The sequence below is a fragment of the Cynocephalus volans genome, chromosome 1, assembly GCF_027409185.1.
Source record: "Cynocephalus volans isolate mCynVol1 chromosome 1, mCynVol1.pri, whole genome shotgun sequence".
Classification (NCBI taxonomy): Eukaryota; Metazoa; Chordata; class Mammalia; order Dermoptera; family Cynocephalidae; genus Cynocephalus; species Cynocephalus volans.
This window is the reverse complement of record NC_084460.1, coordinates 11829473-11842935: the sequence shown is the minus strand read 5'-3', so window position 1 is coordinate 11842935 and position 13463 is coordinate 11829473.

Here is a 13463-nt window from a genome sequence, read left to right as displayed (position 1 = left end):
CAAACCAAAATATAATGGGAGACGTAAAAACAGTTTGAAATAGGTTTTGTTTTTTTCTTTTAAGGGAGACTGGTTCTAAGTGGAGATTATCACCGTCTTTCGAAGTTTCAAAAATTCATGTCAGTTTTGAAACAAAATTATTATAAAAAATAAATGTATGCTTGAAGGAGTGTCACTAAATTGACCATCAGTGCAGCCTCCAATGTATTTGCTTGTTTGTTTTCTGGTGGTTGCCTGTATGGGGATCCTCGGTGTTATAACCCCGAAGCACCTGATTTAAGCTGGGGGCAAGTTCTCAAGCATTTGGAGGTGCCAGCCTCTCCCTTCCCATCAAGACCTGACCTAGGGCCTCGCTCCTTCCTGGCTCCTGGTCCCTCCAGCAGCGCCTGTGTTCCAGGTTGCCAGGCCCAGCTCTGTTTGTCCTTTCACCCTTTCCATCGGGATCCCACTTCCCAAGGGCGCAGGTGGACTGGGGAGTAAAGCAGCAATTCTTGAACTTGTTCCTGGGCCAGAACCTTTACATTTCGCAGGTGCAACTAGCACAGTGCCTTTCCACCAAAGAAAGGAACCACAGAGCCTGGCAGGGAGCTGCGCTTGGTACTCAGCTTTGGGAAGCTTCTCCATTTTTCTAAAGCCACCAATGCTCTGAGCAGTCTCCAGGCAATGTATACTTGTTCCATGAACAAATGAATGAAGAGGTGGGGACACTCTTTGGTTCTTTCCCAAGGCCTTGGTCATGCCCTCTAAGTTCCAGCACCTTTTCTCATCCCACCTGATTTAATCAAACCCTCTCAGGAACTTGCTTGGACTAGTTACGTGATGTAAAAACAACACTGTGATATAGCTGGATTTGATGGATTGTTTTGCCTTCGTGAAGTTCATGGCGGGTAGTTAACTTCTCCAAGATTCATTGGTACCAGTTGTTGAAAATGTGATACACTGCTTTACTTGTTGGTAAATAGTCACTGTCCTGAAGTCCCCCTTCCCCAAGTATTCCTTCACTACCACACCTGCCTCACAAGCCCATTCCGTGGAGTCACCAGGATCTCCAGTAATTACAGGGTTAACGTCCATCACAGCATCTGTCCTTCGGACTCTGCTGCATTCACATGGGCTAGTGGCCATGCTCTCTGTTGTCCTAATTCAGTGGGACTCGGTTCTGTGCACCTCTCTTCTCTCTAGGACCTGGCTCTTCGGGTCCTCACTGCTTTGGTAGCTCTCTGGTAGCTAAAATATATTTCATATATTTTGTTCAGTTTTCCTGGCTCTTCTTGGTGAGATGTTTGGTGTGCAATAAACTAGTCCATCACTGCTGGAAGCAGGAAGCATCTGTACATCTGTTACGTGAGACAGATAAATCCCTATCAGTTAAGCTATTGAGAGTTTGGTTCCTTGCAGCCAAATGAATTCCTAACTGATAAGCTTGTTGTCACTAGGACTGTGCCATGTGTGTGATCCCTGCTCAGTTGACATGTGTAATGACTTTGGCATGTGGTCTAAAGAGAAGGAGATTGACCAGCCTGCTTTGATTGGAGGAGAGAAACAAAAAAATCAGACTCGAAAAAAGGAAGTACTTCAGGGTAGGTAATCAGAGAAGGATGATTTGGATTTCTTTATTTTGAAAAAAAAAAAGGGAAGAGATTCGTAAAGGGTACAATAGGATGAAAGGGTTATTAGAGAGAAAACTTTGGAAATTGCTGAGTCGTAATATTTCTGATGCAAGTTAATAACCTGCTGGAAACCCAAGAGATAGGCATTTTGTCTTAGCTTTGCCATTAAGCACAAAGATGAAGCTTTTGGCACATGATTTATAACCCTTAGAGCTCTGCAGATTTCATTAAAAATTACTAAATAAAGCCTGACACCTCCCAATGTGTCCCTTAGCCTGGGATATGGAGAGATAAAGGGCCTTTTTTCAAGGTCAAACTCTAGGCAGCAGGAAGACCATGGCTATGAGTAGGTTAAAGGAAAAACACAATTAAAACAACACACACAAAGTTGGTAAAAATAACCTGTCTAAGTCTCATTCCGTCTGTGACAAATAATATTTTCTAAAAATGGCCTCATCAACATGCCCCAACCCTGTGCTCTTCTTACAATGGACACAGACTCCCCTGCATCAAGAGGTGTGGTCCCTGTTCCTTCCCTTTTCCCTGTGACTACAGTGGACATAATGCTATGTTACTTCTAAGGATAAGTCCTCAGAGCAATACAACTTTTGATGGCCCTCTTGGCATCCTTGTCCTCGGAATTCCATCACCAGCCACATGGAAAGGCCACTGTAGGTTGTTCTGCCCACAAGCCCGAGGTCCTAGTTGACGGCCAGCATTGACCACCCATCACCGATATGATCAACAGCAGCCACGGGAGTCAGTGAGACTTCAGAAGGTTCCAGCCCTAGCCCTCAAGCTGTCCCCATGGAGCAGAGATGAGCTGTCTCTAACTGAGCAATTCCCACTTTGCGAGTTCTTGAGCAAAAGAAGTGTTGTCTTAAACCACCATGTCTAGGAGTGGTTTGTCATGCGCCATGGCTAACCTCCCTTCCTCCCTGAGTGTCACACACACAAGAGTTGCTCAGATATCACTCACGATGGAGAAGTTACCTGGAGAGACACACAGTCTACCTGATGCAGAAGCTGGTCCACATGAGCGCGTAGAGACGAAGCTCTGATTTAACACAGCCCTGATCTGGCAGGAGGCCTTTCCTTGTGGGGATGATTGGTGGAAATACTGAGTGTAGTTCTGGCCCCAACATTTTAATGCTCCTAGTTTTAGGGATCTCATTATTGAGAAAAGATTAAAGTCAAGGGCTGTTTAACAGAGACCACCAATAGATTCCTCAAATCCATTTTCTCCCTCCTCCTTTAGTAAGAATAGCGATCGCTGTCGCAGGTGCTTGTGACGGCTGCGCCAACCCCTGCAGCCCATCCGGTCCCACTGCAGCTGGGAGGGCGAGTCCATGTGACAGGTGTGTGTGGAGTCCCTCTGTTCTTTCTTCTCTGAAGCTGCGGAAGGACAGTGTGGGCACAACCCAGACATGCAAGGGCACCTGCCCTGGGGACAGCTCTCGCCAATGGGGATGGGAATTGGTGGATAAATGTCACAACCTGCCTTCCTCGGATGGAATAATTCTGAGCTGTGTTCTGCAGGGCCCCTCAGAGGGCCCCGTGGGGTTGAAGCACAGTTGCCTGGAGCAGTGAGCAGCTCGGCAACACCCCTTTTCCTGGCTTTTCTCCTTCCTCCAGCTCACTCTCCCTACTTACCCACCTCTGTATTTGGGGAGCACCTCCCAAATAAAGTACTTGTGCCCAAGTCCTTATCTCAGGGTCTGCTTTTGATGAAACCCAATGAATACACTTCCATTTCTCAGCTTCCCTTGGAGTCTGGTGTGGTCACAAAGCTCTGTTCCGCCTGGCTTGCACCGTTTCTCCATAAAGTGTGATTTCTCTTGTAGCCCTTAGCCAGCGGTGCTGAGAGTGTGACCAGTTGTCTGAACTTTCTCAGCATAGCAATTAAGATTGTGAACTCTAGAGCTGTAGAGCCAAACTTCTAGGGTCCCAATCCTGCCTCGGCCATACACAGCTGTATGATCTTGGGAAGGTCACTTAACTGTCTCGGTTTCCTCATCTGTAAGAAAAACATGATGATGTTAATACTAATCTTATTGTGGGTGTTAAATAAGGAAATATAGGAAGAGTGGTTGGAAAAGTGCCTGATAGACAATGTTAAATCAAAAAACACCATTATATATATTCTTAATAAAATATCTAACCGCTCCATGATGCTTCCCCATGTACTGGGGTGTGGCTGATTCAAAGACCAAGGCAGGAACCCGGCTCTGGAATCAAATCAGGAGAATGCCTCAACTGCAATTACCAAGAGGACGACTCGACGACTCACTGTTGGTAAAGTGACTTTCTGAAGACTTGAGTCTCATGCAATTCCTGCAGAAATGGGCACAGGTGGGGACCCAATGTTAGGGAGGAGGAGCACATGCTGCCTGGACCCCTGGCACCTAAGGGACTGTCCAAGTCGGTCATGTATGAGGAGCCACTTGTTTGGCTCTGCGTGCTGTTATATTTGTGTGGTCTGCAGTGTGTGTATCATGTGGGCAGAGGTGACCACGTGGAAAATAGAGATGGTTTATTTCTTGTTTCTCATGAGATGCTCATGCACGGTGACCCACCCAGTCAGCTTAATTTTTTTTAAAAAAAAGATGACCAGTAAGGGGATCTTCAACCCTTGACTTGGTGTTATCAGCACCACGCTCTCCCAAGTGAGCCACGGGCCGGCCCCTCAGTCAGCTTGATTCTAACGAGGCTGCAACATAGATGAACATTGAAAATATTATGCTAAGTGAAAAAATCAAACTAAAAAGGCCACATATTGTATAATTTCATTTATAGACTATGTTTTGGTTAACAAACCCTGGTTCGTAGCATTTGTCAAGTTTTAAGGAGCAAATACTCTCACCGTGTGTGATTTCAAGCTACCTACGAGATGTGAAGAGTTGGGAGGACAGGGGCACAGTTGGCTTTCCCAGTGCACCACTGGTCCTGGGCCAAGGGTAATACATGGATTTTATCTTGCGTGAAGTTCTCATTGACCAGCAGAGTCTGTATAGCCGCAATGTTGAAAATCATGTCTCTTGAAGAAATATAAATAAAAATGGGTCTAAGATTTTTATTAACTAATGAATTAATGGGAGTACCAATAAGATACTGTAACTGGTTCAAAAGAGAATTATGAAAACCATGTGTATAGAAGCAGTAAGAAATGCTGAAATGAATTTCCAAATGGAGAAAGCCAATTGCATCCTACGGAACATAAATCAGTTGCATTTCTATGAACAAGAATCGTTTGCTTTGTTTTCAGATTTCTACAATTTACAAAGTTAAACATTAGTTCAAAGTCAATGAAAGGCAGACATAATCCAGAAATGGGCTCTGGAAGGACATTCAAGAATTACCTCCCCTCTCTTCCCCCATTTCAAAGTCTTTCACAGTTTTCTCAAGTAACATTCAATAAATATTTGTTCAATGATGAATAGTGAACCAGAAACAAAGGAAAAGAATATTTCAAAAAGTGTGATTGACTGTGTCAAATGCTGCTGAGAGGATAAAAAAGATAAGAATTGATAATTGGTCACTGAATTTGGTAACATGGAGGCTTGAGTGAAATTCTGGGGGTAAAAGCCCAATTAGAGTGGGTTCAAGAGCAAATGGAAGCTGAGGAAGTGGAGAGAAAGAGGCCACTTTGGGGGAGTAGTTCTACTACAAAAGGGAGCAGAGAAATGGGGCTTTACCTGGAGGAAAACATGAAATCGAGGGGGTATATTTTTAAAAGATGAAAGATAAGTCATCATTTGTATACTAAATAAAGGTAACTTGGTAGAGTGGGAACAAGAGAGAGGGAATAACTGTGAGAGGGAAGTGCATGAGCAGGTGAGAGGGACGGGATCCAGCACAAGTGGACAATTGCCTGGGGTCAAAGGATAGACATTTCATCTGATGGCTATCAGGATGTTGACTGGGAGTTTTCTTCTTGTCTCTGAATTAAAAAAAAGAAAACCCCCGCTCCAAATCTGAAGATTAACTAGCACCACAGACACACCCCACAGACCTAAGAGGCGGCCAAACCAGCTTTATATGGTGACCATCGTCCCACTCCTACCTGGGGACTGCATTGTCCAATATGGTAGCTACCAGTCACATAAGCCATTTAAATGTAAACTTGTTAAAATTAAATACCGTTTAAATCTTTTAGTTCCTCAGTCGCAGGAACTACATTTCAAGTGCTCGATAGCTACATGACATTATTGCTCTTTGCATCAGACAGCACAAATGGAGTATTATTTCCAGCATCACATAAAATTCTACTGAATGTGAATGGTCTGGAACAACTTGTGGAGAAGAGCTAGGGTAAGGGGTCCTTAGCCTACATGGAGAGTGCTATAGTGTTCCCCCACTCACTGCATCATGGTCCCCCCCCACCCCCCAATCGTCTGTTTGGGCATGCTTCAGATCTGTTGTTCTGCCCTGGGTCAATTTGAGCAAGAAAAAAGAGCTAGAGAGAGATGGAAGGTGGCAAGAGGACAAGAAAGTAGCAGTGAGACAGTGGTGGAGAGCCCTTCTCTTCCAGGCACGCCTAAACATGGAATAGCAAACACCTGATACACTGGCACCTTGCACCTGGATTACTCAAATGGGTTCTGAACAGGTTTTTTCCTACTCTTGTGCCCCCTCATCATCTAGTCTCAGCACTTCTGTCATATGCTCTTCCCTCCTCAGAACCTGCCCATAGCTCCCTATTTCATTCAGAGCAAAAGACAAAGGTCCTATATGATCTGGCCCTCCACCATCTGTCTCCTACTTCTCTCCCCCTCATTCGCTCAACTCCAGCCAGACTGGCATCTTTACCCTTCCTCAGACACCACCAGACACACCCCCACCTTATGGCTTTTGCATTACCTATTTCTCCTGCCTTGAATGCATTTACTCCAGATATCCATGTCTTTAGCCTCCACATGTTTAAGTTTTTGTTCCGTGTCATTCTGAGTGAGGCCTACACCGATAATCATACTTAATACAGCAAGTTTCCTCTAACTTCCTCTCTTCCAGTCTCCCATTTTCTGTAACATTTTATTTATTTGTCTTCCCCTATAAAATGTAAGCTCAGTGAGATCAGGGATCTTTGACTATTTGTTTCTTGCCTGATACTTGATTTATACTCAGTAAGTGTGTGTTAAATGAATGTGTAAGAATTTAAAACCAGAACGCCATGGAGAAACTTTAAGAAAATATAAAAAAGCTGTATGTGAAAGTCATGGTCCAAGTATAAAGGAGGTTGAAATTTGGCATGGCTTTCAAAAAAATAGTCAAATGTAATAAGGTTGTGGTCTTTTTACTTAGAAAAGTTATAAAATAAGAAAAAATAGAGATGGTATAATACACGGCTCTATGATGAAAGAAAAACAGTTGTAACAATATAGATGCTTATAGTTTTACAGTTTCAGAATAAAAAAATATACAAATTAGTGCCAAAAAAAGAATGTGATAGTGCAACTCTATAGCTAATGGAATTTGGAAGGTAAAAGAAGAGATAGAAAAAAGTAAAATTGGCCTTAATAGTCTCATCTTCTACAGAAAGGAGTCAAGACATACTTTTGAAGGTTTATAAAACAAGAAAATGTCCTTTAAAATACAAAGTTACAAGTATGTTTCCCAAATTTTACTCACATGAGTTTTGCCATATTTTGTACAACATGTAATATTATTTACTTAAATTTTCTTTTGTTTAAAATAATTTATCACTTAAATATATTTTTGATAATCTTCATATTACTGTGAAACAGAAAAACATTTTTGCTTTAAATAGGAGTTATTTATAACAAGTTGACTTCATTTAAAAATAAAATTTTAAATAATATAATGAAACTAAATCAAATTAATGTTAAAATATACACACGAGAAGTAATCCTTCTCTGAGCAGACTCGCTCTTTCCATGATGAGTCCATAATAAAATACCATGTCAATAATAAAGAATTAGGTTGGTGACATTAGTTAGATGGTGGAATAGGAAGCCACAGACCCACTTTCCCCACACCAAGTCATTTCAAGGTCCCTCATTAAGTTCTATAAGAAGGAATTAAAATCTTAATTCTTATAAGTTGTGTGATTCTTAATAAAAAAAGCAACAGAAATGTGCCTTTATAGGCTGGGACATGTTAGAAAACAGGACCTTTGAAGAAACACTGAGTGATAATGCTTAAATTATTTATATTACCTAGGGCAAATGAACATTCTGTTTCAACACTGGGAACTTCTACAGCTATCAGTTACTAGATCTTTCCTCAAACTAGTATTAGTAGTCTGATCCTGTGCAAAACTTTTAGTGTATTTAATGCACCTTGCTCTTAGTGATTGTTCTAAAATTTCTTAATACTGTCAAATGCTGTGTTTAAATGCAATTATTTTTGAGATAAGCTACTCTTGCCCTGGCTGTGGGCAACAAGGCAGGTTTCATTCTTTGATTAACTTTTTATTTATAGGAGGTTTCATACATCTGACATTCACATTCCCTAGGAGATCCTGAGAAACTTTAAAATCCAAAATAGTTGCCCAAACAATTCTGGAACTCTGCCTCTTGCTGAACAGGTACCAGTGGGCACAGGCCTTCTTGTCAGCTGAATGAATTAGAGAAGTTTTCTTTGGCTTTTTGTCAAGAACCAGTGTGAACAGTGTGATACCACAGAGGGAAAGAATGGCTTGCCATATTGACTCTAGATGGTTCTTCCTCGGCAGAGAACAGCCTCTAGGCCAGATCGACAATGGTTGTATACAAGCTGAACCCACTAAGGTATCACTGTGGTCGGGCCATTTTATTTTCCAGGGAACTTCCATAGGCAAAAGTCCAAAGAAAAGATATTTAACGCTTACATAGAATCTGAGCTACAGGTTCAAGAATTTGACCAATGCTGGAAGTTTTTTGAAAAGTTCGTGAAATTTGGACCTGAAATTTTTACCTCATGGATTAAGTTTGCAGAATTACAGACAATCCTTGGCGATGTTGAGAGAGCCCAGGCAATCTACGAATTAGCCATCAGTCAGCCATGCTTAGACGTGCCAGAGATGAGCAATCTCAAGTTGAATATAACTTTGTTTTAGACACGTCTAGTGTTACTTTAGACGACCATCTAAATGTTTACATATTTGAGTTTAAAGATGATCTGACTAACCTACAGTTTCTTCTACTCAGATTAGAACTTTCCTGTTTGTAGGATAGAAAGTGGGCTGGGGAGTGGGGGAAGCAGCTCTCTAGTTAAGTGTAAATACGAGAGCACAGTAGACATCCAGGACGAATTGGGATGTAATGGGGTGGGTAATTGGCGCTGTTCCTCCCTTTTCTGTTCCTTCCAAACAGGGAGATGGGCAAGAGGCCAGGCAGGGAAACAGGCAGCAGGCAACCCCATGTGGAGAACAAGGGAGATGGACTGGGAACTGCCCATCCCCATATTCTCTTAGAACAGTTTTGCCTGGATTGGGCCAACAAAATAGGCACCCACAAAACTAGGTGTTCCTGGGTCAGTACTGCCACTGTCTTGGAAGTCCTGGCCTGCCTGCAGTAGTTAAGCTTGAGCCACAAGGTGGCGCCAAACCACAGCTAGGACTTACTTGAATCTCCCAGGAGCCACAGAATTTACTAACTTGTACTAACATGGCCCTGCCTTTTGGGCCCCACTGACCGCATTAGGGCAGAGCTTTATGTGTCACTGGTTCCATCAGTTGGCCTCAGCTTCTCAGCTCCAGATGCCAGCTTGAAGGTGTTCAGGCCACAGCTTATTTATCCTTGTGCCCTGCAGTCTGCACAGAGCATGTGGGCAGCTACTCAGTGGATGCTGGTTGAGTTGAACTCATACAGTAACAAGTTTATAGTGGAGGTAAGAATATACAGACTGGCTCTCTGGGCCTGTTTTCTCCCAGAAGTTTAACTGCAGGTGGCAGAATCGTGAAAGAGTATCTGGGAGACTCTTGGCAGGTTTCTCAGCTCTTCTTGATAAAAAGACAAACATTTGAAAATCTCCAAAAGAGAATCCAAAACTCAATCCAAGGCCCTTTTCCCTAGAATTCTAGTCAAGTTTTGGCCAGCTTATAAACACCAATATCACTTAATTTATCCTCTGTGATCTGTTAACTGATCAAAGTCCTATATTCCCACAGGTAAGTTAGAATGACAGTTAAGCTGTGCTTTGGCTGGGGGCAGGTTGCTTTCTAAATGTCATGACTGACCCGTTAAGTTACCTTTGTTAGGTGCTTTGGAAATCATATATTGATTTTGAAATTGAGCAGGAAGAAACTGAACACGAAATCTTTACCGACAATTGCTTCAACAGACACATGTCAAGGTAGCCTGTGCTTTGTAGATGATCTTTGGTTTTTGCTTGAATCAGCAGTCCTAAAGAAAATACTGCATTTCTCTGAAGTGTTTATTTTTTTAAATTTATTTTAAATTACTTCATTACTTTTAAAGAGAACCCGTGAGTCTCAGAGGACTTCGAAATGTTGTTTATACCAAGTCAGCATTTATACTGCATGTGAATAACTTGGATTTCACAGGATTGAAAAAAAAAAGTTCAACTCTTCAGGATTTTAAGACTACGTCAGGTACATAATTGGATGTAGAAACAGATTGCTTTCAGTATTTATATCGAAGCATACATTCAGTATGTTGTAATTTGTGGAATACTAGAGATGAACACATTCTATAAGGATGTCATTAACCAGAAATTAGCTTTATTATTACTACATTATTGTCCTCTGGCTAACATGGTTAATTTGGTTCCATATAATTTTTTTTAAGGTACACATCAGTTTTGTTCAGTTTGAGTTGTCTTCGGGGAAGAAGGAAGTCTGGCTAAATGCAGACAAATTTATGAAGAAGTTAACAAAAAAACCATGCGAAACTGTGAAGAAAAGGGAGAGCAACTTACGCTGCTGGAATCTTGGCGAAGCTTTGAAGATGAATTTGGGACAGTATCAGAGACAGTAGAGAGTAGACAAACTCATGCCAGAGAAAGTCAAGAGAAGAAAGGTCCAGGCTGATGATGGGGTAAGAGCTGAGCCCACTGAGCTGTTCCTCTCACATCAAATGAGTAGATGCACATGTGGCTTTGAAAGTTGTACTTTAGGTGGCATATGGACAACCTTAGAACGGGAGCAGACAGCCTGGAGTAGGAGACATTGCAGTCTGGCTACTGTGGAAACAGAGCAGAGTGTATGGTCCAGCCAGGGGTAGAGAATGGGAGGGGGTTGGCAAAGGCTTCTTGGTGATGGTTCGGTCTAGAAACTATATGAAGTGTGACATTTCTAGGGCATTAAGCAGGAAGTCAATATAGAAGGAAATGAAGCTCAGGTTTCAGATAGGAGCCAGACCAGAGAGGCTTTGTGGGCTCTAGAAGGAGTTCGGTGGGAATCAGTGGGAGCCTTTATGTGTAAGATGACATGACCAGATTGCTGGCATCTCATATAGGTGGATGCAAAGGTTTTGGATTGGAGGAAGATGACCTGTCAGGAGGCCGTATTTGTAAGCTAAGCAAGTGATGGTAGAAGCTGGAATTAGAGCAGGGCCTGTTTGAACAATATTTGGGGAGTGAAATCAGTTTTCAGTTGGAGGTAAGGACGTGAGGGCAGGGAGTCAGAATAATAATGCACAGGTGTGAGGCTTTTCCTACCGGATAAATAATAATTAGAAATCTTTAAAAATTTTAAATCTTCAACCTAAGACTGCACAGTGGAGTTGGAGGTGCTGAATAGAGGAGCTACGCTTAGATTTCTAGAATTTTTTTCCAACAGGTTTTCAGTTCTCAGGTGAGCTGCAATTGCGGCAACATCAGTCCAACAGCTCCTTATTCACTCCCAATCTTTCAGGCTCAGCCCTGGATCTTTCTGTAGTAGACTTTGATGTTGTTTTGTAAAATGAAGAGAAGTTGAATTTGAACTTCAGGTTTCCCAGTAAAAATTTCAGCCACATATTTGCTTATCTGTTATTTCTGCAGTCTGATGCAGATTGGGAAGAGGACTTTGATTCCATCTTTCCAGAAGATGCTGCCAACCAACCTAACTTCAAGCTCCTGGCCATGGCCAAACTTTGGAAGAAACAGCAAAAGGAAAAGGAAGATGCTGAGCAAGATCCAGGTAAGGACATCGATGTTAGTGAGTCCTGATCTTTCGTTCATATTGATAAGTGTTTCATTATTTTTATAAATTAATAGTTTGGAACTTTTGTGACTCCTGGAAGTTTTTATATATTTCACCAGTAAGGAATTGATTGGAATCTTTGACAGCTACTTTTTGAATTATTTTTCAATGCTCTTGGGCTAGTTAGGGGTGGGAGATTGCAAGTAAAGAAATTATTTAACTGCTGGAGTTCTTTAACTGAATCCAAACTTCTCTGATCTTTGTCCACATCATGCATTAGGAAATGTAATTAAGGTGATGCTTAGCATCTATTCCAGATGGACCTGAAGACTTTGAGTCTTTTGTTGTTTTCAATTTTCAGGTTACATTCTGTAGTAACTTTTCAGGTGTAGTTTTCTCATGCTTATCTTCTTTGTAAAGATTTTTTATGCATTCATCTGAAACCTGTACCTTTTTTATGTCTTCAGAGCCACACAAACTTGAGTTCAGTTCTCAGCTCTGCCACTTAGTGATTATATAACTTAATTTTTATTTTCAGTCTCCTCACTCATAAAATGGGCTAATACTTTGACAGCTTGTTTCTTGTTTTTGACAATACGAGAAGAAATATGCCTGAGAAATATAAGCTAGGTTAAGGAAACAATCTCTCAGGTCAGTTAATTCAGGCAAACATTTTTTGCTTGAGAATGTGAGCAACATATCAGCAAACAGGTTATCATTCTCATGGTACTTGTTTCTTTAGTTTTTAGTTACCTTACGTGTTTTTACACATGCTCTAAAACAAAGGTAAATTTAACGTTTAAGACTACATTAAGAAAACATTACTTGGAAAATAATTTACAGTGACTATATTTCTGAACAAGGTAGTTTTTAACCAAGAACAATTTAATCTAATTTTCATTATGTGCTCAATAGTTCCCCAAACTGGTTAAGTCTCTTAATAACTTACTTAAAGCTAAAGCCTTATTTACATGGGTGCCATGAAAAATGGTGTCCCATGGTCAGATAAGTTTGGGAAATCCTGGATTAAGGCTTAAACCTTATTATTATTTGAGCCTCTCTACAGTTAAGCTTCTTGGAGCTTTTGATATGCTATTTTATTACACAAGGGGTCTTCAAAAAGTTCATGGTAAGATTTCTATTTTGTTTATCTGCAAACTTTTTGAAGTACCTCGTACATTATGAATCTCCAGTAGCAATGCTGATAGGTTCTCAAATTTAGTGCACAATGGAATTATTTCTACCTAAAGAACCAATACACATCTCCCAGTGTGCTACAGTGTGTTACATGTCCACTCATGACACCTGTAAAAACACTTAAGGTAACTATATGCTAAATAATGAAACTTAAAGTAGCACAAGAATAATAACCTATTTGCTGATATGTTGCTCACATTCTCAAGCAAAAAATATTTGCCTGAATTAAATGATTTGAGGGATTGTTTCCTTTAACTTGGCCTGTATTTCTCAAGCATGTTTTTCTTATATTGTTTGCTGCCCAAGGACTAGAACTCTATTTTTAAGAGTTTTTCACCTAAAATGACCATTAATAAGCAAATTTATCATTAAATTTACAAATATATTCACCCATGGGAATAAACGCTACTCAATGATGTTACTAAATACTATCTTGTAAATAACAGTGTTTGAGAGCAGAGGAAAATAGGACTATTAAGATAAAAGGTGAATCTGTTTTCAGCCTCGCTGCTTTAGTCACTAGACTGGTGTCAGCTGCTGAGGTGTCAGATTAGTTTTGACTATTGAGT